The sequence below is a fragment of the Thunnus albacares genome, chromosome 14 (assembly GCF_914725855.1).
Source record: "Thunnus albacares chromosome 14, fThuAlb1.1, whole genome shotgun sequence".
NCBI lineage: Eukaryota > Metazoa > Chordata > Actinopteri > Scombriformes > Scombridae > Thunnus > Thunnus albacares.
The window spans coordinates 16,284,268-16,308,951 of record NC_058119.1 but is presented as its reverse complement, the minus strand read 5'-3'; the positions used below and the strand labels follow the sequence as shown (position 1 = coordinate 16,308,951).

Sequence of the window (24,684 nt, the reverse complement as noted above, 5' to 3'; positions counted from 1 at the left end):
GTTAGATTGGATTCCAGTTTAAGAGCAATATGGGGCAAATGTTTTTTTCCCCTTCATACTCCGAAAATGACACGAGGCTTTGAAGAGTGCGAGAGGGAGCTAAATACTGGGATGGCAGTGCATTTCTGCATATTGGAACCTGCCGGGGAGCAATCACTGAAGGATGCGAACGTTTATGAGAAACTAAATGCACTAGAACATCGAGCGGAGATCTGCAATCGAGTCTCACTTGTAATACTGCATGAGAGACATGAGACTACAAGGAAATTGCTACCACTTGAGCAGCACACTACAGATGGTGTTGAGAGCAACACAGCACAAAGCAATGTGTTCCTTAATAATGTGGTGAATATTGCAGTGAAAAGCTGAGTGCTTCGTACTAGCTTCTGCAGACTCCAGCTATTTTTTTTTTTTTTTTTCCCTGTCAGAAGTGTGAACTCTTTCATCCCGGATTTAAGAGGCTGCGGTAAAAAATCCTCAAAGAAACTAATCGTGTTAAATGAGGTTTGTGTCTGTATCCATGACTTTTGAGTGTGTGACTGTGTGTGTGTGTGTCTGAGGGAGGGGGGGGGGGGGCAGTGGTGGGGGGTTATAGGTGCCTCGGAAAAACTAAAAAAATTCCTGTCACCTTTGAATCTAAACTCTGTGTCAACTCTCCAGCAGAGCCAGTCGTCTTCTGTTTCATAATCTTAGTATTACTCTCTTAACACTTCGATCCTGGTAATCGTATCTGATGAATGTGGCTGTTCATTGACTGAGATAGACCAATTTTCTGCGCAAAGTCTTTAAAGTGATTCAAATGCTGGAGATGACAAAGCCTGAGTTTGCCTGTTAAAAGCCCTTAACACCACCAACGTTTATTTTAGCTTCCTGGAGGGAATCCTAGTCTCAAGCGGCTGCTCAACTCATACAGACAGACTCGCTCATACTCACATAGATACACACACACACACACACACACACACATACACACATACCTTATCATCCAAGGCTGAGGAAGCAAGAGGGGCTATAAAAGCCAACCTCATCTCCTTAAAACAGGCAGGGCTGTCCCTGGGCGTCTTAACACAACTCATCAACTGTTAAACCAGAGAGAGAGGCAGAGCAGTAAAAATCAATGCCCCCCAACACGGCAAACACCAGTCAATGATGTTAGGTGGAAGAGGAAAGAGCGAGAATTTGCAGCAGCGTCTGGAGAGGTAAGGAGAAACCAAGAAAGAGGGAGGGAAGCGAGGAGAAAGTCCATGTTAAGCTAAAAGCGGTAGGCTAATATATGTTATTGATTACCTCTATGCAAATAGAAGACCTCTAAAAACCAGAGAATGCAATTTAAAGCAGCAGAGTCTCTGAAATCGATTGGCGCTGTGAGCGAGAGAAGCCATTTCCCTCTAGCCAAGATAAAACACTTTACTATGAGCTGTCAGATACTTATCAGGAGGAAATTAGCAGAGGAATACCATTTTCCCAAAACAAACAGGTCAAGTGTTTCTCCTCCTTGAGTGGTCTCTCCCTCTCCTTCACTCTCTCCCGCTCTGATATCATCATCTGTTATTTCCTCCTGTTTAAATGCCAACAGTGAGGAGGCTGGGGCTGCATTTCATTCAAACAGATCATTTGTAATAAAAAACCCATGCAGGCGGGCCCCGTGTGCCGGCAGGAGCAGGCTGTTGTTTGAAACGGAGAGGATGAGGTCTCCGGTTCGCCTCGGCTCCTGGGAGCTAGCCCCAGAGCCTGCCAGCGCCCGCACGTACACACTGACGCAAGTCCGTTCTGGATCTCAGAGCCAGATCTCACCAAAACAATATTTGTGTTTTTGGCCTGCAGTCTGTGTTCCTGGCTGAAAGGAGAAAGAAAACACACATAGAACAGAGCAACAGAGAGATGTCGAAGCAGGCAGCAACCCACACAAGACAGCCTCGTCGGAGAGAGAGAGAGAGAGAGAGAGAGAGAGAGAGAGAGAGAGAGAGAGAGAGAGAAGAGGGCAGCTCGGCGTCAACATCAACACCGGTTCTGCAGTCATCGCTCAGCGGGTAATTATGATAACAACGTGTTCCCTAGGCAGCCTCTCTCTGATTTAGTTTCCGAGCACTTACCCTTCCTAAAATCTCCTCCCGATAACATCTGATATGATTACAAAGTCAAGATCCTTTTCAAGGAGCGCCCACTTATGTGTCTCTAATTTGGTGTATAGTAACTCTCCCTCTTGTGACTGCTCAATGATGCTCCTCGTCTTATTGTGTGCTTAGTTACGATGTTGCACCATTCTGATTTTCATAACATTTTGGAAAATGCCATGACATAAATGAACCTCACCCTACCACGCCATCTGTTATTGAGCGCTCCACTGCCTGCTATTACCTTTGATTGTAAACACAGCCTTGCCACATGGGGAAATACATCATTTCATTGTGTCTGTTATCATCCAGTTCTAACAGTGGGAGTTTGGCCCTGAACGGAGTCAGCGGAGTTGACCCTGTGATTACCTCTGCGGTGCGGCATTTTGCTTGGCTGTCAACACAGCCGACCCCTTAAACAGCCAGCGTTGCTCTGTAGCGGGGCTAGGCTGTTGACATACTGAAGACATTTAAGATAATCCCAGAGATGTCTCTGAGTTTTCCAAGATTACATCTTCAAAGGGGAAACGCGGGCGGCAGCCTCTACTTGAAAGGGAGAGAGATGCGGAGGGCTCTTGTTCTGAAGGAGGGGGTGGAATAGCTCAAGAATGCAATCATGGTTTTGGAGTGGAGAAAGGCCTGTCCTGGCTAGCTTAGCCGGTGGGAGGGTGAGAGGATAGGAGGGGGGGGGGGGGGGGGGGCAGGTGGTGGAGAGGAATCAGACCTGAGAGAGAGAAAACACACCTGTTGGTCGGGACAAAACAGAGGGCGGTAAAGAGAGGATTCTCACCTGTGTGACCTGACAAAAGCTGTAAATCACACTGTTCATCTCTGGCCTGGCCCAGGCTTTTATTATGTTTGGTATGCTGTCATGTTGAGGTCATATGGGCAAGGTTTGGAGGTAAAGTACACACGATACGTGACAGTTCACAAAATTAGATTTATCCTGTAATGTCATTACTTTGTCGACACATCTGGTCTTTTCTATGGATGTAGATATCTTTCAGACAACTGCACAGGTATAACAGGATAAAATGCTGCTAAGGCTAGCTTTGGTTAGCGGGTAGCCTTTATTCCCTTTGGTTAAACCTCTGCTTTATAAGTTTATGCCTCTACTATGTCATCAGCTGTACACATGTTTGTCACGAGCATCGATCAATCAAACTACACTTCTTACCAGGTACCACTTAAAGGGGAACTCCACTGATTTCACACATCAAAGAGTGTTTACAGGTCTACTAACTTAACTCTCAGCATTAAGTTTCCACAAGGAAGAAGCACACATGGAATAAAAAAGAAGATATGTCTGGTCCTGCTGCGTTGATTTTGATCATTTTGTTGCAAAATCAGTGGAGTACTTGTTTCATGAATCATTTCTTCAACTGCGACTGCAGTTAAAGTAAAAGAGGAGAAGGAAAAGGAGATTTAATGGGGCACTCACACCAATTTTTCACATTTAGTATAGTTTACTTGTCATGGGGAGTTTCTTTCAGCTGGTGAAAACAGTTGTATAATATCCTCTGTTGCTCTGGAGGGAGCTTTCTAAAGTCTGAAAAAAAATAATCCTGATTATGTCATCGGGGTTATCTCTGTTTGGGCTTGAAGACTACAAATTGATAACACAAAGGCTGTGTTAAAAAGTGAGGCTTGCATTTTGAAAGACGTGGGCATGATACAGACAGCAGAAGTCGAGGAAAAGGATTCAGCATTTTTTAGAGCTACAAAGGACTGAAAGTATCCTCCGCTGCATCGAGTCTGACTATTCTTTGCTTTAAGTGTCTCTTGTTAAGTTCTTGACTTTGTTGAAGTCCAATACTAAATAACTTGGCTACCCCGTTAAGTATGTTTCTATTGCTTGTCATTACTTGTAATGTATGTGATACTGTGGACAGAAAGCTTCACAGACTGTTTTTTCAGATCCATCCATATTAGAGGGGAATTTAAGTGATCTTTTGGAAAAAGAAAAGTCATCAAGTGTGGTCTTTCCCCAAGTTAAGTGAGGTTATACTTCATAGATCCCTGAGGGGGATATTTCTGCCCTGCATGTGACTCCCTATTTAGGAGTTAGGAACTTCCTACTCCCTGGGCAGTGTGCTGTGGGTGCTGCAACTCCAGTGATCATGACTTAACTCACAGCCTCCAGGCAGCTCTCTCCCACAGCGTGCTTTACATACTGCATCATCACAAAGCATTTTTAGATACGGTTTGCATGACATCTGTGACGAGCTGCTGCCCGGCTACTTTACATCTCTCAGCATAAGACGAGCATTAGTGAGGCTAAATGAAATGTGTCACACACAGATTGCTTGTGAAATATTAAATAAAAGCAAGAATTATGACTCATATTAGCAACAAATGTCAGCAGTGACGTCCTCTGTGACTATGAGCACCTCTTAATGACTCATGGAAGTGTTCGCTAACACGGCTCTGACGGACATGGAAATCACTCAGCAGTATCCTTTTCCAGCCGCTGACTGGCTTTGTGATAACATTGGTACTAATTATAGGAGAGGAGTATTTTAACACGGCACACAGGGGGGAAAGCTGTAAAGAATAGCGCAGCCGTAATAATAGCAATTTCTACTACAGCAAGTAAAAGGCAAAAGCTGAATCTTTATGCTTCCTTGCTGCCCAGGCCTCCTTCTCAGCGGGCTTGATGACATCATCAGTGAGTCAGCGACCAGAGCCCAGAGCTGGGATCAGAAAGCACAGACTGAGGTCTGTCTATTATCAGCTGCACATACTGTACTCCATGAGCAGGCACAAAAAAACACCCAGACAAAGAGGCACACAACCAGCAGAAGGCTATTTTTGAGCCACAGAAGAAGAGGAGACGGAGGAAAACAAATATGTCATCAGCAGGAGGCCGGGACTCAGTAGACTAATCAGTTGTATCATAATCGAGTCTCACAGGAACTTATTTTAGAATGAGCGCCGATAAACAGCGGAGTAAAGTGCGGACGGACAAAGCGGCAGCGTTAGGTACAGTACGGCTCCTCTGAGCGAGCTCTGCGGTGGGCCCCTCCTCCGTCTCTCCAGCCTCACTGGCCACGGTTGAAAAATTAATGCAGCAAACTGACAACACTTAGGGCCTCCCTCTCTCTCTCTCTCTCTCTCTCTCTATCTCCTTCCATGTACCAAACAGGATCAATTACCAAAGCAGGGCTCCACTCAGTAGCGCTAAAGAAACAAGAGGCACTCTCCATCACAGCTGTGTTTGTGTGTGTGTATGTGTGGATGCACATGTGTGTGTGTGTGTGTGTGTGTGTGTGTGTGTGTGTGTGTGTGAGGTTCAGGCAGGCTTATGATGAGCAGAAAGAGGAGGAGGAGGTAATAGTCTGTTTGCTTCTCTCTAATGACAGCAGCAGAGTGGATTAGTGAGCCTCCTAACCCATCAGCATCACTCCTCCCCGTAAGTGACAGAGCATGTAAATAACCAGTTGTGGCCACTAGCAGGAGGAAAGAGAAGAGGACGACTAATAAACCGAGGACGTCTAAACGTGTGTCTAAAAGCGGGATACGTGCGTGTCTGAGCGCTTCATCTGCGCCCGGGCGTGTGTGTGCACGCGCGCGCCTTCATTTGTATGCAGGTGGAGATTTCGAAGGAGTTCCATTTCTACAACATCAGCCAAGTTATTCAAATGCAGCACATCTGACTGGAGAGGATAACATAAAGAAAGGCATCAGCAGAAATGGCAGCAGGCAGTAATCCCCCGGCCAGGCCACTTGTGTTTGCCACGCAGGCAGGCAGGCAAGGCAAGGCAAGGCAGCGCTGTCAGTGGCAGCACCCATACAGGCCTTATCAGTGGCAGCCATAGGGCTCTTCTAATAACCCCGCTGATGCTCTGCAGTGCGAGGACAGACGGGGAGACGGACAAAAAAGACAGACGGGCGGACAGGTTTCACTTCCCACTTAAAGAAAGAGCCTGAGCGCCGGTTATCAGCCCGAGTGTGTGTGCATGTGTGTGTGTGTGTGTGTGCGCAGAGGCTGAGTGCATTTACTCATTCCCCTCACTTTGTAGCGTGTAATGTTCTGACAGCTTCATACATGCTGTCACTTGATAAGTCCTTTCATCTACATGGACTCCAGTGTTGACCGCCCATACCTATTAACCCACACACACACACACACACACGTACGATTTTAGCATTTATGATAGCGTTGTCTAAACTCACTGCACGCTGGTGCCGCAGCCCCGGTAGGAGTGTATCTGACTCCAGCGTCATTATCACCATTCAAAAAGGTCAAGCGCAGTGCTTCCAGCCTCTTCTTTGTGATTTATGCCTTTGTGCCATTACCTCTGTTCACATTAATCTCCATCTGTAAATCTAATCACACCGCCTCACCATCGCAGCTCCTGGTGCTCTGAGGACAGGAGCCGTGGCCGACGGGAAACAGCTTATGTAAATACGCCGCTGTTGACACAAGATGGACAGCGCACGCCGCCTCGCCGCTGTGAGATCAGGGTACAGATTAGACAGCCATCACTTTATTGTTGTTGCTTTTCATTTCACTATCTTTACATCCTTCCATATTTGATATACTCATATCTTTAGGTGCGTTTTTTTCTCAGCTCATCTGAGACAGAGGTGGGTGTTACTAAAAGGAGCAAAAAAAACAAAACTGCAGAGACAGTGCTGTAGGGCTCCATTTGTAGTCAATGAGTAACTCCGATATTGACACCAGTAATTGAGGGTGTCACTCAGATGACGCAAAAAAACAGAGCAGTGTCGTCAAATAGAAACGCTTCCGGGCATTCTTTTGGGCTTATGCGCGCCAATAATCATTACCTCCGCACCACTTTAAGTGTCAAGGAAACATCTACTCTCGCGTGCCTCGAAGCTGCCTCGGAGCACTTTGAGCGGAGTGGCCGAGCTCTGTGGCTGCCACATGCAAATATAAAGACTTAATCGGGTCTCCTGTGTGGAAGTGCGGGCTGTGCTTTCTGAGAGAATTCCCTCTGCAAGGACTGATGGGAACCTTGGCAATGACACAGAGAACCCTGCAGGCCTGTCAGCTCGTCTCGATGGAGCTCAAATCAGCACTCAGCTGCGGAGAACTTCCACTGCTTCGCTGACACGCACTCATACACTGGCTGACACGAATCTCCAGCATCACTTCAAACATCCACTCAGTCCCTCAACATGGTGCTTGACATGTGCCGTGTGCGTGTGAGACTCTCAACATAAACACGGACTGAATCATTCCGGCTAAACTTAGCCAAGCTCTTGATAAAAAATCATTTGAATCAATAAAAGATAAACCTGCGATTTTACCAGATGATGCCTAAGAAGCAACACTTTCTTTTGATGAGAGCGGCTGACAACAACAAACCGATGATGCTAATGCTTGCAATCGTTGCGAGCGTCGCCTTTAAAATGCACAACTCACAAGCCGGAGGATGAATAGAGTTTTAAGACGGGGAAGAAATCAATAAACAGCCCTAATTCCTTTGACAGCTATTATCAACTCAAGATTTCAAGATGGTGACTGATATTTTATGTGCCACCAAAATGCAAGGGGAGAGCTTTTAATAATTGATGGTGCTGGAGCAGGGAGATTTTTAACCGCTCTCCTCCTGTTATCAATCATTAATGGAGTTTCCATCAAAAACACTTCAACCCCTCAAGTATCAAATCTCTCTTGAAGGTGGAGGGCCCACATTCAAACATCCCACTTAATCAAAGGGCACACAATGTGCGCTCCCTTTTCTCTCATTTTCACTTGCGCAAATTAGGATAATAACAGCACAAATTGCAAAATTGTTCATGGCGTAAGTGTAAAAGTAGGCATTTTAGCTGAGGTCTTCTTGTGAGTGATGAGGGTTAATGGGGAAATTCTAAACGTGTAAATCACAGGGAGAGGGGGGGAAACAGCCTGCCAACCTGCGTTTTTGCTGTCTTTCTCTAACGTATATAAGCAGAGCTGTTTAAAGCTTGATCTATCTGTCCCACTCGCTCTGCTCTGTAAAGCTGCGAGGCCTGCCTGGTCAAAGTCATATAGGACACGATGTTCATCAGCGACACTCACAAAGAGCCACTACCCTTTAAAAAACAACCGCAGGGTTACACACAGCGCTGTGTGTGCACGTAAAGATGCACAAACACACAGGTCAGCTAGAGTTTACTGCTTTGGACTGACTTTAAAAGGATCAGCCGAGATCCTTCCATCTCAAAGTCCGACACCCAGCTGGGGTTACACTGTGTAAAAATGTGTGGATATCGCTGCAGCATCTTCTCTAACAGCCTCCCATGCTACATTACACAATATACACACACTCAGACTACATTAGTGCGGCGGGTAAGTGATAGCAGAAATGATAGAGTATTCCTAATTACCCATCAAGATGGTTTTGACAGTGTTCTGTGTGCCAGTGATCAGTGTCGTGGCGCAGTGCCAGCAGCGACTCGGTTCTGTTTGATTTGTAGCTGCAGCTGAGTAGCGGGTAGTACACCGGGAGAGCTGTAGTGGCACTCTCTTTCACTTTCTCCTTCTACCAACCCCCCTCCGTCCCGCTTTCTTTTACTTCCCCCTCGCACTGTCCTGTTTCAGTGGCCCGTCCTTGCCTGTCATCAGCATAAAACACCTTTTTTCCAGGCTGCTGCATAACAGGCGCACAGAGGGGACACAGCAAAACTGAGCAGCATACATCTAGATTTAGGACACAAGGCTCAACTTTCACTAAAAACAGCAAAACTTGGACAAAGATGTGCTTACATAGAGAAACGATAAGTCGCTCAGCGGGAAATTACTCGACAACAATCCTGATAATCATTTAATAGTTTAAGTCATTTATCAAGCAAAAATAACGTTTTCTGGCTTGTCAAATATGAGAATTTGCTGCTTTTCTGTTTTATATCACTGTAAATTGAATATTGTTGGGTTTGGGACAGTTGGTCGAACAAACACAATTTTAAGATGTCACCTTGGGCTTTGGAAAATTGTGATATTTTCCTACATTTTATAGATGAACTGGTTAATCAGTTCATCAAAAATCAATAGACTAATTGCTGAAGAATATAATTGTTAGTTGCAGTCCTACTTGGGCCTGTATAAAAGAATAAGAACCTATAAAAGCTACAGTATAATGTAATGGAAGGTGTATACTCACTCAGTGATGTAATGAGATACGTAATGATAACACAAAATGAGATATATCAAGGTGAATGGGTGTTATTAAGAGCCAATAGGAACCTATGAAAGAGTGATTTATACAGTGACAGCACACTGTGAGCATTGGCTACAGTACTGCAAGTGAACACAAATTAATGTCAGCTAATATTTGCTCAGTGGATGTTATCTGAAATTTGCAAGTGCTTATGTTTTCTAATGTCTTTAAAGAGTACATGGGTCACAAATTTGTCTGGTCATACATACTGTTCTAATCTTAAACCAGTGCAAAACAAAGGGCACCAGCAGTATTACTGAATAGTGATACGGGCACATACAGTGGGCCAGTATACACTGACATATATATTTACATGTACATCCCAAACTCTTCATAATGACCATATGTAAACATTTATTTTTCATCTCACTGTTACTTGAAAAAACATTTACATTCAGATCATGTAGCCATCATGGGCCTGGGCTCCTGCCAACTAAGTGTCACAGGTCAATTATCTTTCAAAAGATAACAGCCGTGTCTGCCATTTATCTAATCTTGGCCTGACTTCTATTTCAGGGATTTAAACTAAGTAAACAAGATGTTAAGATATATTAAAAGGGGACAAGCGTCATAAATGGTACTAATCTGCTTGTCACACATGCTAGCCTTTTACTAAGGAGTGTGCTGACTCACATGAGATGAATCAAAGAAAACCCCAGATTCAGTGACTCAGGAGTGTTATGTACAGTTGAGTGTTTCCAAGGCTTTGAGTTCATCAGATGGGTCTACTGCTTTATCTTAAAGGACTATACCAGTGGTTTTGTAGCCTATTTCCAGACCTCTGAATCACTGTACACATCTTGGATTTTTCAGCGATTCAGAGGTGTTGTGATCATGTGCGATTCAAAAAGATCTGGTGTTCATTGACAGTTCTTTTTGAGAAGAAGTCATCCAACCAGAGCTTTGTAGGCAGGATTAAGAATGAGTGAACTCCCTGTGTTAGTCAGACAAACAGTGACAGAAAAATGGCTGCAAGAATGGCAACAAGCATGTGTGAGATCAATGCAGCTATAAAGCTTGATACAAGTCTAGTAAAAGAAATTACAACTCTTAAATCTGCTAAATTTCTTCGATAAAGATGACATACATGACATTAAACCACCTGCCTAATATTGTGTAGGTACCCCTCGTGCTGCCAAAACAGCTCTGAGGCATCGAGGTATGGATTCCACAAGACCTCTGAAGGTGTCCTCTGGTATCTGGCACCAAGACGTTAGCAGCAGATCCTTTAAGTCCTGTAAGTTGCAAGGTGGGGCCTCCATAGATCGGACTTGTTTTTCCAGCTCGATCGGATTGAGTTCTGGGGAAACATCATTGCAGGCCAAGGCAACACCTTGAACTCTTTGTCATGTTTGTCAAACGGGGTACATTATCCTGGTGAAAGACGCCACTGCCATCAGGGAATATCGTTGCCATGAAGAGGTGTACATCGTCTACAACAATGTTTACGTAGGTGGTACGTGTAAAAGTAACATCCACTTGAATGCCAGGACCCAAGGTTTCCCATACGCACCCGGCTGACAACATGATGTAACAGAAAATGTGATTCATCAGACCAGGCCACCTTCTTCCATTGCGTCATGGACCAGTTCTGACACATTCTGCCAGTTTTGGCACTTTCAGCAGTGGACAAGGGTCATCTTGGACACTCTGATTGGTCTAGCTACGCAGCCTCATACGCAGCAAGCTGCAATGCACTGTGTGTTCTGACACCTGTCTATCATAGCCAACGTTAACTCCTTCAGCAATCTGTGCTACAGTAGCGTTTCTGTGGGATCGAACTAGACAGGCTAGCCTTCACTCCTCACGCACACCAATGAGCCTTGGGCACCAATGACCCTGTCGCTGGTTCACTGGTTGTCCCTCCTTGGACCACTTTTGGTAGGTACTGACCACTGCATACTGGGAACACCCCACAAGACTTTCCTTTTTGGAGATGCTCTGTCATCCAGCCATCACAATTTGGCCCTTGTCAAAGTTGCTCAGATCCTTATGCTTGCCCAGTTTTGCTGCTTCCAACACATCAACTTCAAGAACTGACTTGCTGCCTAATATATCCTACCCCTTGACAGGTGCCCTTGTAACAAGATGATCAATGTTATTCACTTTACCTGTCAGTGGTTTTAATGTTGTGGCTGATCGGTGGATGTCAGGTTAACTGCTCCAAGCAACCACTAACCACTTTGGTGTTGACTGAAAGTTATATTGAGGGAGTCGACGGTTACATAAAAATGACGTCAGACAGAATAATGAAGTGAAAACAAAATGGCAATCCAGTCTAATTGTTAGGCTTTGTGGTTTTGCATGTTGAGCCCATTAAATACAAGACATACTTTAATCATTACCAACCATTTAAAAAGTACAGTACAAAGTTTACAGATGTTTCCTCTCCCCGTCTTTCATACGGCGTCAATTCAGCTTGAAAATCAACTTGTAGAGGGTAAAAACTTCTTTTAGACTGACAATCCATCACAGAGTGGTTGTCACCTTTATTGCTTTTTTTGTAAAAGTTTTACAATTGTGAGGTATTGAAGTTTCAATCAGGGATTATTTTCAAAACTCTGCAAGACCAGAGAGCTGATAATAGGATGCTGAGGAGCACTGCAATGACAAGCTGTGTTGTCAGAAAATCAAATCAGGTTGGCAAGTGAGTAAACATGGATGTGAAAAGGGTCATGTGGTTGTTTCTTGATTTGTGAAGGTTGTTGTTCAGCAGCTGATTCTTAATTGTTTTAGTATCTTTGAATCCAACATCTGCTGTCAACCATGTCACTGAGTTCAGATTACTAGTGCTGCAACAATTAGTTGATTGATTAGTCAAGAAGAAATTAAATCTACAACAATTTTGATATTACTTTGATTGTTTAAGCAATTTTTCAAGCAGAAACAAAACAAAACATTTGAAGACATCACCTTGGACTCTGGGAACTTGTGACATGCATTTTCCATAATTTTCTAACATTGATTATACCATGCCATTAAAATTTTAATTGAGAAAATAATTGATAGATTAACCTGTAATAAAAATAAATGTTTGTTTCAGTCCTACAGATAACATAACTTAGCTAATATTCGCTTAACATGCGATGTGATGGATTAAAGGGGTGTGCAATATAATATCGTTCATGATACCAGTATTAAATTGTAATGTCATATCATGTACTGTATTGTGACATGCTGACAATTACATTATGACTCATACAGCAGCCACACACATGGTTGAAAGCAATATTGCTGTTGGCTCCATTGTGGGGGAGTCTGTTTCAACTTCAACTTCAAAACTTCAGTTATGTGGAAGCACTTTCATAACACCAATGTTCAGATAAAAAAAAAGCAGAGCAGGGTTCCCACACCTTCTTAAACTTAAAATTCAAGGACTTTTCAAGGACTTTCCAGGCCTAATTCCCTCAAACTCAAGGACACAACACAGCATAGTTTGATCACAGATCGAGGTTAATTACTGTTACAACACAGAATTTTTATAATTAGAACTAGCAGGCTGTACAGAAGCTCACAGACTATGTGATCTCTTGCTTTATTTAACACACCACAAGCCCTTTCAATGATCCGTGTCTTTTTATGTCTTCTTTCAAAAACTTTCAAGGCCTTGGTTTTTTTTCAAGGATTTCAAGGGCCCCGGGGAACCCAGGCAGAGCTGCTACACACTTCTTACTCTGTCATCTAGTACATCGACCGCAAGCCAAGTCGCATCAGGAGCTGACTCAGCTCAGATGACAATGATTGATCTACCATGACACTGTACGTTCGCATTGCGGAAAACATTCGGAGTTCTTAGAAGTTGGGAAAAATCAAGGGTAAGAGTGAGTTAGGACACATTTAAAGTTCAGTATTATTCAGCTGGACCACCATCTCTCACACAGACTGAATACAGGGGCTGGCTGATCGTAGTTCAGTAGACCGTATACTTAATCTCTTTAACATTATTATATTTTCCGATGAAGATCTAGGCTGAGCATTTACCAGTCTTGCCACTTGGCATAAACTCACTTGTTTTCAGGAAAAAGCTGCTGCTGCAACACCAATAAATCTCAAAACACTGAGTGAAATCAATACGCAGCCATTAATATCTCAAGAAGGTATGTGGTGTATCAAACTTGGCAGACAGTGTGTATGTCAATCCACAGTTACACTCTTACTAATACAACCCAACAGCCGCAATTAACACCCTTTTATTCATTCTGTCATTGGTTTTGTCATTAATGGCACTGCCCCAGGCACAAAGATCCAGTTTAACTGTCAAAATCCTCCTTTCAGATCAACTGCACATCATTGCAGCTGACGAACAGCCTGATGTAACCGACGTTTCACTCTGCTCTCTGCACCTGTGAGTCTAAGAATGAGCTTTATCAGGAAGAGATGGGACGCTGCCAGCCTGGTTTGACTTAGAGCTACACAGTCCAAGCGACAGACGCTCCACATAGAGACAACAAACAGCTTAATACCCTGGTGTGTGTGTGTGTGGCTGTGCGCAATGAGAATTTTAATGAGAAAGACAGACACATAGGAAGACTAAAACACAGAGATAGAACGCTCGGATTGTCTCCCGTGGTGTCTGGACTGGCGGCTGCTACTCTTCATGACCCCGATGCTTCGAGCCACAGATCAGATCAGGGACACTGCGCGACAGATGTCTGCCCTGGCGCTCTGTTCCAGGCATGAGTGCTGCTGGCACACACACCAAAGAACAGGGAGAGAAGAAAAAAGAAAAAAGAAAAAGGGAGAGAACATAGTGAGCACAGAGGAGAAGATGGATGGCATGAAAAAGGAGATGAGGGAAGAGGAAAACAGAGGCAAAAGTGGAAGAGGATGAGGAGAGTTTGCCCGAGGAAATCGCACGTCTCGCCGCACGGACTTCATCGGTGGGACGAGATCTACTCTGTCATGTTTCTCTCAGACAGCAACCGGTTTGGTCAGAAAGTGACACTACAAGTTTAGACATACCTCAAGCTGTGACTCTCACCCTGACTGACCTGGGGGAGGAACAGGAGACCTTACATGCACTAAATCACCATTAGTGCTCTTTTTTTTTTTCCAGTTCAGCACGAGCGGAGCTGTTACACACTGGATAATAAACGTTTGCACAAAGCAGAAAAAAACACACAAGCGTTCTTTCTGAAGCGTCCTCTGAAGCTACAGTATAAAGGCTGATAAAACTGAAGAGTGTTCAGAAGCCATTGATGCCTCTGCACAAAACTCAACATATGACCTCCCACTCCACTTCCGCTTTGAGGAGCAACACGCCAAAAAGAAGAGGAGAAAGAAGAAGGGAGCTAATTATAGCCTCACAGCAGGATGGCCAGAAACAAACTTGATTATCATCATCGTCAAGAAGGCACAAAAGGAAACCTGCTGCCTCCCCCTTTCCACCGCAATCCAATAGAGAGGCTTTTAGCCTTCGTAATGATTTACAAAGTGACAAGTCAAACAGATTTACTGTGACAGCCTGAAAGGGACCAGCACGAACGCCATTACTGCTCACGTGACCAGACCTCCTAGCCCTTCTCCTATTCCCCTCTGCCATCTCCCCTCTCTGGAGCCCCCCTTCCGCCTGTTCCAGGGGACAGCGAAGAATGAAGCTGGCTAAATAGAGGCAGGCAACAAGCCTATTCAGCCCCCCACCCCCTACCCACCCTCGCTCAACACGAGCCCCCTTCAAACGAGAGGGAAAAGCTGTGCTTTGTGGAAGTTAGTTAAAGCGACAGCCCCCCAGATAAGGATCTGGTCACGGAAAACTTGTGGCGCAGAGTAAATGGAGATACCTTTGTACAATTTTAACACCATTACCCAAGGTTTATCAAGATTTAATGAGCCATGAATGTGAGGTGAAATATTCAGCCTCAGTAGCAGCTGACAACATTTGCTAGAGCAGCCTTGGCCCTTCCAGTGGCTGTAAAACACTATTAAAAACACTTATTAATCTGCAAAAGAGGAATCGTTAAAAAATGGAAAATATTAGGCAATCCTTGCACCACCCTTTTCATTTGTGTCCGAATAAAGAAAGCGAGCGTGTGTATGTTTCAATGAGCTCACTTTCCGCATCCATATTCATCGGAAGGTATCTTTTGTGTCCTGAGTGACAGGATCTACATTTGACTTTCATTTCCGTAGCCCCTGAAATATTGGAGCAAATTTATGTTTGAGCAGCATCAGTCTCCTCCAGGCCTGAGACGCTTTGCCTGGTGCAGTCATCTTCTTTTTCTTTTTTTTTTCCTTTTGCTTTCTTTCTGGAAGGTGAAAAACACCTTTGCTGTTCTGAGCTTTGAAAACAGAGCCACCCCTAAAACCATCAGAGCTGGCGGCAGAGAGATGTGAGCAGAGAATTCTCAAGGAGCACATCGAGACCCTCAGGCTACGCAGATTCAGTTTCCCCCCTTTCTGGCTTCCAAAAACAAAGGAATTCCTGAGAAAATCAGGGCAGGACCTCACCCCAAGCCACCGCTGCTGCTGCTGCTGCTGCTGCTGCTGCTGCTGCTACCCCCACCTCCCTCTCTCTCTTTCACACACACACACACAGTCACACACGCCACAGCAAAGGTGATTTCATGCAACCGTCAATGAGACACACCTCCTTCCTTGTTATACAGTCATGTTGATTTGATATCCGGGGAGACATGGTTACAGAGACATGACAAGGAGGAGAGGATGGAGGGGGGGGGGTGTAAATGTGTGGGGGTAGGTAACATACTGTCTGGCCCTAATGCATATTTCAGAGCCATGTCTGTCTGCTGTTGTTACTGCTGCTGCTGTTGTTGTTGTTGACCATCGCTAACCAGCGCAGACTTACACATCGGCTTGCTCCATTCAGACTGTAGCCACACTTATTAGCGGGACGTTGAGCAACAGCCTCAAGATGTTGCGGGTCGGGCTGTGGTATGGCAAACCCCCCCCCCCCCACCCCCCTCCCCTTTCTTCTCCTCCTCCTCCTCCTCCTTCTTGCCCTCCCCTCTCCTCTAAATATATGAGTCAGACATGAAACGTGTGATGTCCTCACGTGTATCTTTAACAATGTCAACACATGCCATTCAGCTTCCACTCAGCTCCCACCGGGAAGCTAAGTAAAGATTATGGGATGGCTGTGAAAGCAATACAGCTGAGATGTGTAATAACTGTATTAGATGCTGCTAATGTATGTAATCTGGAGTAACGGGTAGTTGTCGGGATAGGAGCAGACACAGAGGAGCTCTTAACAGACTTTTATTCTAGTGGTCATTTAAAAGCTGGATGATATTGATAATTTAATACACCGCAGAGGTGCCGAGCTACAAGTTTCTGTTACTTCTGCTATAAAGAAACTTATTTACAATATGTTCAATGAAAAGGTTACCAAGATACTTGCAAAAACACGTTTTTTTTTTCAGATGATCTGTTACACATGATCTTTCCCAGATACCATTAAAAGGATGAAAACACAGATCTAACTCATTATAAATATATATGTATATATATATATATATATATATATATATATATATATATATATATATATATATATGTATATGTATATAACAGACACCACACAATTTAGGAGTTAGTTATAAGTATACCATGAATTCTTCATTTATCTCTCCTAAATTAGCCATTTTTACAAACTTTATGATCTGTAATTAATGCTAGGTAAGAATAAAACACATTTAATTATTATAAACACTAAAAATTGTAAGTAACAAGCAGTTGTTACTTGTCAAATACAATCTAATGTAGTTGAAATTTTTAAAAAATCCATTGTTTTTACTTTCTCTAGCACACATCTTGGTGCATAGTAACCCAGTATCCTTTAAAAAAATCATAAAACACAAGGAGGGACCCTTGCTGTTTTTGTCAATAATGTTTGCCAGATAATTAAAGAGCCCTGGGAGACAATGATAAACATTGTTTAGAGGCTGATTCCTGGCAAGCACCAAGCAGTGTATCATTGCTGTCTCCGGAATACACACGATTAGCCCGCTCTCATTACTGATATGATAAACGACGACTTCCACCGTGGCTTCGGTTTGCTGGGAGGACGCACTTGTAGCAGGGGGGGGAGAGATTAGAAAAAAAAAAAAAAAAAAAAAAGTGGTGAAACACATTGCCCCTCTAATAGACCGGGGATGAACAACAGAGATGGGTTATCTGCGTTGAGATTGCAGATAATGCTTGTGTGATATTTACAAAGTCAGGTCTGCAGCCAGTTATAGCACTTCCAAGCATATACCGTAAACTGCTGAGATCACTGTTTAATAAAGTGGACTTTAAAGTTACATTTCTTTGCTTATTTATTTGTTTCTCTAATCATTACCCTCCTACCTTCTCCATCCCTCTCTCTCTCTTTCTCTTTTTTTTCTCTCTCTGTGAAGTTAATGCTGCAGCTCTGCCCCGGCCCACCAGCCCGTCTCTCTTTACAGTTGGTGTATCTACACAGAGGTTTAAAATATGCCCCTTTATCTGAGCCGCCCAGGCGGGAAAATGAAAGGGATGTCAGTCCTTAGAACCCTGGGAATGCGCCTGGCTCAACCGCCGGTGTCAAAATCGAGGGGAGGGCACCAAGCCGGCAAACACGCTGCACACAGTAATAGACTTTTCTGTCGCTGTGCGATGTTGAAAAGCGGTAAGAAAACAGTCTTAGTGGGGCAGTGGAGCTCAAGATTTATATGCCAATATGATTTGGGGGGGTGGGAGCTCTCAATAACAACAACAGCTAGCTTCATTAAAAGACCAAAGAGCGAAACCGGAAAATCATCCGGTGTAAAGCACAATCTTCATCCACAAAAAAAAAAAAAAAAAACGCCTTTCTATGATTTATTTGTCATAAAGAAAAATGAAAAGCTGCCGTTCGATATCGACCGCATTTCAGCCTTTGCCCTACACGCACGTGGAAGCTTGAGTATTATGTGAGAGCAGATATTGCATGACTCCCTCTCCCTCCTCGTAACCGACATCGCAGGCAAAGAATAAACGCTGTCCCTTTTGCATTAGTAAAACCGAGTTAATTTACTTTGTCAGAAAACAAGGAAGTATGTATCCCCGGAGGCCATGTTGGAGACAATTCAACCGCCTTCAGAGAATCTCTGCCATCACTCTCAGTCTCCCACGCAACCTCCACCACAAAATCAGCATCACTGTGCACTCGGAGAGACAACAGTGCCGACTAGACAAGAGTCTGTTTATAGCACAAATGATATTATAAACGCAGCATGTGGCGTATTATCTTCATGAAAAAGATTCATTATAGGCTAAAAAAGCTAGAAAGATTTGCAACATGCTGTGTAAAGGGTAACTAAAGTGTATGTAAAATGAATCCTAGAAAACGTTTGGATCTGTTTCAAAATGCATTGCTGTTGTGCAAAAGCGTAACAGGTTTTAACTTATTGACTCAACTCAGCAGGTAAAGCCTAATATCTGGCATGAACTCAAGCGCCGGGGCGAGCTGTATGTGAGTGAGCTCAGTTTGTGAGTGGCTGTCTGGCAAATGAACCCATGTGGGACACTGTGTAAGGTGTGAAGACCTCTTGGAGGAGGCTGAAATCGTCGCTGGCTCGCAGGCATGCTCCGGTATCAGGAGAGACAAGGCAAACACAGCAGATCAGCCGCTGAAACCGTAAACCCACTGACCCAGCATGAAGAGGGAGAGGGGACTAATTAGTGACTGTACTTACAACTCAAAAGGAGAGGGAGAGAGACGGGGAGAAAAGAGGGAATGGGGGGGGAGGTTGGGGGGGGCACACACACACACACACACACACACACACAACACACACACACACACACAGAGAGCGAGCACCCAGTTGGAGGATGAGGACAATGAGTTTGTTTAGCTTAAACAGGATTTACAAGCCAAACAGACACACGCCAACGCCACTCAATGAGACACGTACTATCTCTTTTCCTCTCGAGCGCTACCCCCCCCTTTTTTCTCTCTCCCGTTTCTCGCAGACACAGACAAACGCAGCCGAGACAGGCTCTGTGAGGATTTCGTCAGCGGTAAAAGAAAAAAAAAAAAAAAAAAGAAAAAAGTGAGGGTAATTGCTTGCGATGGTGAGAAGTCTTGAGTGCAGGCGGCAGCGGTGGGCGAATGGATGGATGGATAGAGGGAACATTTTGTTCCTCCTGTGCGGGCTCCGACTCTCATATTGTTCCCGGTGAGGCCGGGTGTCATTTATGATTCAAGGGCCCCCAGCCTCTCGACGGATGGGAACAGGACATGGCCATTGTGATGTCCCCTGCACTCGTTCCTCAAAGAACATCAAATCAAACATGCATGAGACGGTGACAGGGTGGGCCAGCAACTTCTCTCCTCACTCTCCTTTCTCTCTCTGCACTCTGTTTCACTCTCTTGTCTCAGAAAAGCACTTAGAAGACTGCTTCTCCCCTGACGTCGGGGAGGCGGCGAGGGGGGGGGGGGGGGGGGCGGACTCAAGGTTGAAGTGACGGCTCTTCAGAAACAGGAGTTATGTCGATGTTTTGCCTGTATATATACAACTTAAACAGATATCTGTCATTAGCGCGACAACTGGCAGAGACAAAGACACTGCACGTTACAGTTTCAAGGCAAAATCACATTAAGCTGGGCTTTATACGTGAGGCTGGAAGCTAGAGAGAAGGGGGATATACTATTTCTAAAATCTTTATTTATTCAAGGAAGGGTTTTGCTGAGTGCAAACGTTCCTTCCCAGCACCACCCTGTTTGCCACACCTGGGAGCAGCCCGGCACAGCCACAGTCTTCGACAAACAACACCGTTCGATGCTACTTGAGGTTAACTGCCTTGCTCAAGGACTCGAGCGTTATTCACACTGACTCTCTTGACTTTTCTCAGCCAGCTTTAAACCAGAGATGTTTCAGCCACAAGGCGAACCGCAGCGCAGGGTGGTGACAGGCGTGTGGCATCGAGGGTTTCTCGTCCTTTGCTCTTCACGGCGGTCCGCATTTGGCCGCCTAAACCGAGCTGATGTCATCATCGCCGTCAGCGGGATGAGTTACATCTGGGTGCTTCGTTCTCAGCGTTATTAGTTACGCCGCCGTCACTAGGCTTGGACTTGAAGAGAGAGCTTAACTGCAGACTTATGGGTAGAATTACGACAACGTTTAGGAAGTAGTTAAGCGTCTGACATGAAGGCACAACCTCAGCTCAAAACTGAACATTTCAAGTTAAAGCCTTTTGCTCTCAAAATTAGTCTTTAAAAACGCTCTGAGGCAACACAAGTTTTTTTTTCCTTATTAAAAGATGAAAATAGGCGCATTGAAAAACAAAGGATCGGTCGAGATTGAGGAGTACTGCCAAGTCGAACCACAAGTGAGACAGAGAGAGAAAGAGAGAAAGAGAGAGAGAGAGATGGAGAAAAAGAGACAGGAACAAAAGCAGACTTCTGCTCGGGACACGAGTGGGTGGGTTTGGGCTGATGGCGAGACACCAGACAGCAAAAAATCCATGTCAAGTGAACGCGCTGCAAGTATTTCACAGCACTCCACAAATGGACGCGAGCAGTTTAGATGCAATGTCAGGCTGTCAAAACATTGATTAGCGTTTGCCAGGTTTTAAGCATTTAGCAGGCTGCAGCTGTGCCGACACACCGTAAACAGCAGCAAAGACCCAGCAACTTGGTAAATTGCTGAGTAACAAAAAGCTAATTACTCACTATGCAAGTAATTAGTTTCTGGATTTTTTTTCTTCCTGTACATCTTAAAATCAGTATTAGCCGGTTGCTTCACAGATGTTAAAGATAGGCAGTAAGATGCATTCACTGCCTCATGGTATTCTGTAAATAATCACCCTGGGACATCGGTGAATAGCTGCAGGTGTTTGAAACTGATACTCCAATTTGGGATATAACTTGTTGCTGCCTGAGATATTAAACATAACTGAACAGCAATCAAGAGTTTTTAAACATCCAATACTTTCAAACAATCAGATTGGAAAGTAACCTCTTTATTCTGTCTCCTTGTTTGGTTTAGGGAATAAACATACTGTTGCATATATATACATCTTCGTCCTCATGTTTAGCTGCAGCTTGTAGCGCTGCCAGTGCACGTGTTCCTTGTTTAAAGATCCCCTCCGTGTTTTAAAACATATAAAAATACTCTGGTTTGAATAATAATTTGTGTCCGATGTAGTTTTTCCACACACACAGACAAAAAAAAACAGTATAATACCCCTTTAAAACCCTTAAAATGACATCTACTCGTTCTCATTAAAAATTCCAGAGTCTATGAATATGCAAATATATTTGTGGCGCCGTGCAACAGTGTAGCTGCTTCTCTGGCTCCTGGTTACGGTGTAAAGAGTGTAAAGGACTTAACGTGAGTAAGTGTGCAGATAACACGACCGCTACAACTGCAGGCCGGTCTGTTAGCCAACAGCTAAAAGCTAACATGACCAGGCCAGCTATTCCATCGCTCTACCTGGTCAACATTCACTCACTGGATAACAAACTGGATCTGACTGAGTGTTCATCCAAGGAGGTAGACTCTGCATATAATTATCTTTAATTATAAATGATCTGTTCCTTAGATTTGTGACGTATGAAATCCTGCCGGACTAAATCTGTGTTTTTAAGACTGTCCTTGGTACACTGCTGTTTCAAGGAGGAAATGCTCAGCCATGGTGCTTATTTCACTCCTGATATGTGTTGTTGTATAACATAAGCATATGAAAAACACTACACAGACATGTTAACAAGGTTAAAAACTTGATTTTCATTGGAGGGGATCTTTAAGATTTCACTTATTTCCCAGCATATTCCCGTCATTGTCTCCTCCACCTTACAGCATAGAAGAGAAGACCTCCAGGCTCAGCATTTGCACCCATCACTGTATTAAATAGCTTTTGAAAACACTCAAATTTGATTTCAAAGTGAGTCTCGTGTAGCCTTTAGCCTGTTTAGTGAATCAGACACTTTCTGTCTTGTCTCACAGCCTGGCTGGCTGGCTGGCTGGCTGGCTGGCTGGCTGGTTGCAGAGAGGCCCCAGGAGGGACAACAGAAGGAAAGAAAACTCACACATACTGTACACACACACACACACACACACACACACACACTTCCAAGTTTCAAACAGTTGCAGATGGCTTTAATTCTTTGCCCTCTTTCTTTCACAATTTATCAGGTAACCCACTCTGAACGAGCGTGCCTCCTTTTCATGCTTTGCTGAAATGACTTAACGCTGGTTCAGTTCGACTAAAGGAAAAAAGAAAAAGAAAAAAAAAAAAAAAAAAAAACAGCACTAATTAATGTGGTGCAGCTGACAAGTGTTGCTGCTGAAACAATTTCATTACATCACCAATTAAAATTACCGAGGAGACACTGGAGGGTGCACCCATCCAAAATCTGTTTACACACTCTTAGACTGGCGTACAGGGAGTGGACACAATAATGTGAACACCTGCAATCCAATGCAATACTTCTGCAACAAATGCTGCCTTTGTTAAGCTTGTAATGTTTAATTTTGGTTTGTGTCAGATTTCTCAGGAAACTGGGCTTTTGAGAATTTTTTTAAGGAGAACTGATTTGCAGCAGGTGATGACAGTATATCCGCTTGTTATCTTACCTGCATGACAATGATGACAGGATAGTGAGATACGGGTGGTTATAGATTAGATATTGTTGGAACATTTTTGGCATCAACTGCACACCAATCTTTAACAATAGCAAAGGATTGCTGATCTGCTCCCAATCATACTCCTTTCAACTTCGGCACCTTGCTAATGAGGGTTCTCTCTCACCCCCCCCTCCTCCCAAAGTTTAGCTGTCCTGTAGCAGGGTGCACAGTAATGAAAGAGCGGCAGTCTCCTCCTCCTCCTCCTCCTCCTCCTTCCTCCCTCTCCTTCCTCCCATCGGGAGCCCCCTCTCTACTGCGCTCTGCCCCGGCTGGCCTCACATCCAGACGGAGGAATTTAACGGGGAGGGTCCGCCAGACTTATGGCAGAGGGCTGCGCTGAGTCAAGCAGCTCATCCACTCTGCCTGCTACCGCTTAGGAAATGTGGTGCTGCTGGTGTCTATCAGGGATTCAGATTGTGTCGTGTCAAGGAATTTGTACTGAAATGTGAGGAGGTAATATTTCAGTGCAGGTATATTAATGGAAAGAGTTGACACTGAGGTTAAAGTCACACCTGAGCATTGTCTAATTGAGATCATTCACAGTGCTATTGTGACAGTAAACTAATTCTCACTTCACTACAGAGCCAACTAGAGTCCCATTAAGGGCCCCTGAGCTCACATTGGGAGCCACTGATCTTTGAGTGATCCCTGAGAGGATCCAATCAAGACAATCGGTGTTGTCAGTGCACTTCAAGGTGGCAAATAACACCGAAGCTGCATTACACGGAGTTGTTTAACAGAACATAACAGAGTAACATATGCACATGCCTGTTAATTGCATTACAACAGGTAGCCGATAATAGTCTTGAAGGGAGTCCAGACTGTTGACACAGTATTCTCAGTTTAGCATCAACCGAGCCATCAGCTGATCGCCTGAGACACACACACACACATTCACCCAAACACGCACACAGAGAGAGCAGCAATCAGCGACTTACTAGCATATTCTTATCCAGTGTCTTCACAGAAATGCATGCACCTATCCAGAAATAACCCCGCAGACACACATTATGACTCTGGCTATTTCGCTCCAGCGCAACTCGTCTAACACACAAGGCAGAAACATGACATACAGCACACACCGAGCCTGGCTGGGTGTTGTTAACGCCGCGTAAACGCCGCTCCGTTGCCGCTCACGCAACCCACAAATCTGCCCCCCTCCCTCCCTCCTCCCTCCCCCCCTCCACCTCTTCCCCTCTGACACGAGTTCATCAGCGGCTGTTAAAGGTTTCTGGGAGGTCACCCTATTGTTAGCAGGTAGTCTCTGTCCAGCGGGAGGCAAAACCCCATCTTGAACAAGCCGCACACACAAATCCCGCTCTGCAAGAACAACAACAAAAAGAAAAAATAACCCAGGCGCGAAACTTACTTTCAGCTCGGACCTCAAGAGGCAAATCCGCGTATTGTTTCTCCAAACCTCGTGTTTACGGCGCTCCTCTCTCTCTCTCTCTCGCTCGCTTCACTCCACAAAGCCGACGTGAGAGCCCCGGAGACGGTGCGAGTGAGTGACTGAATCAACTACCGTAGAGCACGGCAAGTTGAAGTGTCAGATTACACTGGCTATTCAGTTACCAGAGAGAGCCGTGCTCGGCGGTCGGTGTGAAAATGTGACCTAGATTCCCGCGGAAGGACACCGAGTGTAAAAGGTGTAACTACGCGCTAATAGGCTGCTTACGGCACATTTCGACGCTGGAGCGGACTGCGGCTCATGCTCCAGCTGTTGTCTGTTTCTGGTTGCTTCACTTACTGCTTGTGTAATCAAACCGGTTGGCTTATTATGCTATTAGTTGATCGTAAAGTAAAATAAAC

At 44.5% G+C, this 24,684-nt stretch overlaps 1 protein-coding gene across 6 annotated transcripts in view; it reads right to left on the bottom strand.

The window, feature by feature from the left end:
• The window catches only part of zmiz1a (zinc finger, MIZ-type containing 1a), a 104,162-nt gene extending 79,721 nt beyond the window's left edge, over positions 1 to 24,441 (bottom strand). For all 6 annotated transcript variants that reach the window (XM_044372554.1, XM_044372553.1, XM_044372559.1 and 3 more), the window contains exon 1: positions 24,245 to 24,441. The gene's annotated coding sequence lies outside the window, so the exon portion shown is untranslated. The remainder of the gene's footprint in view (positions 1 to 24,244) is intronic.
• Between the last annotated feature and the right edge of the window lie 243 nt (positions 24,442 to 24,684).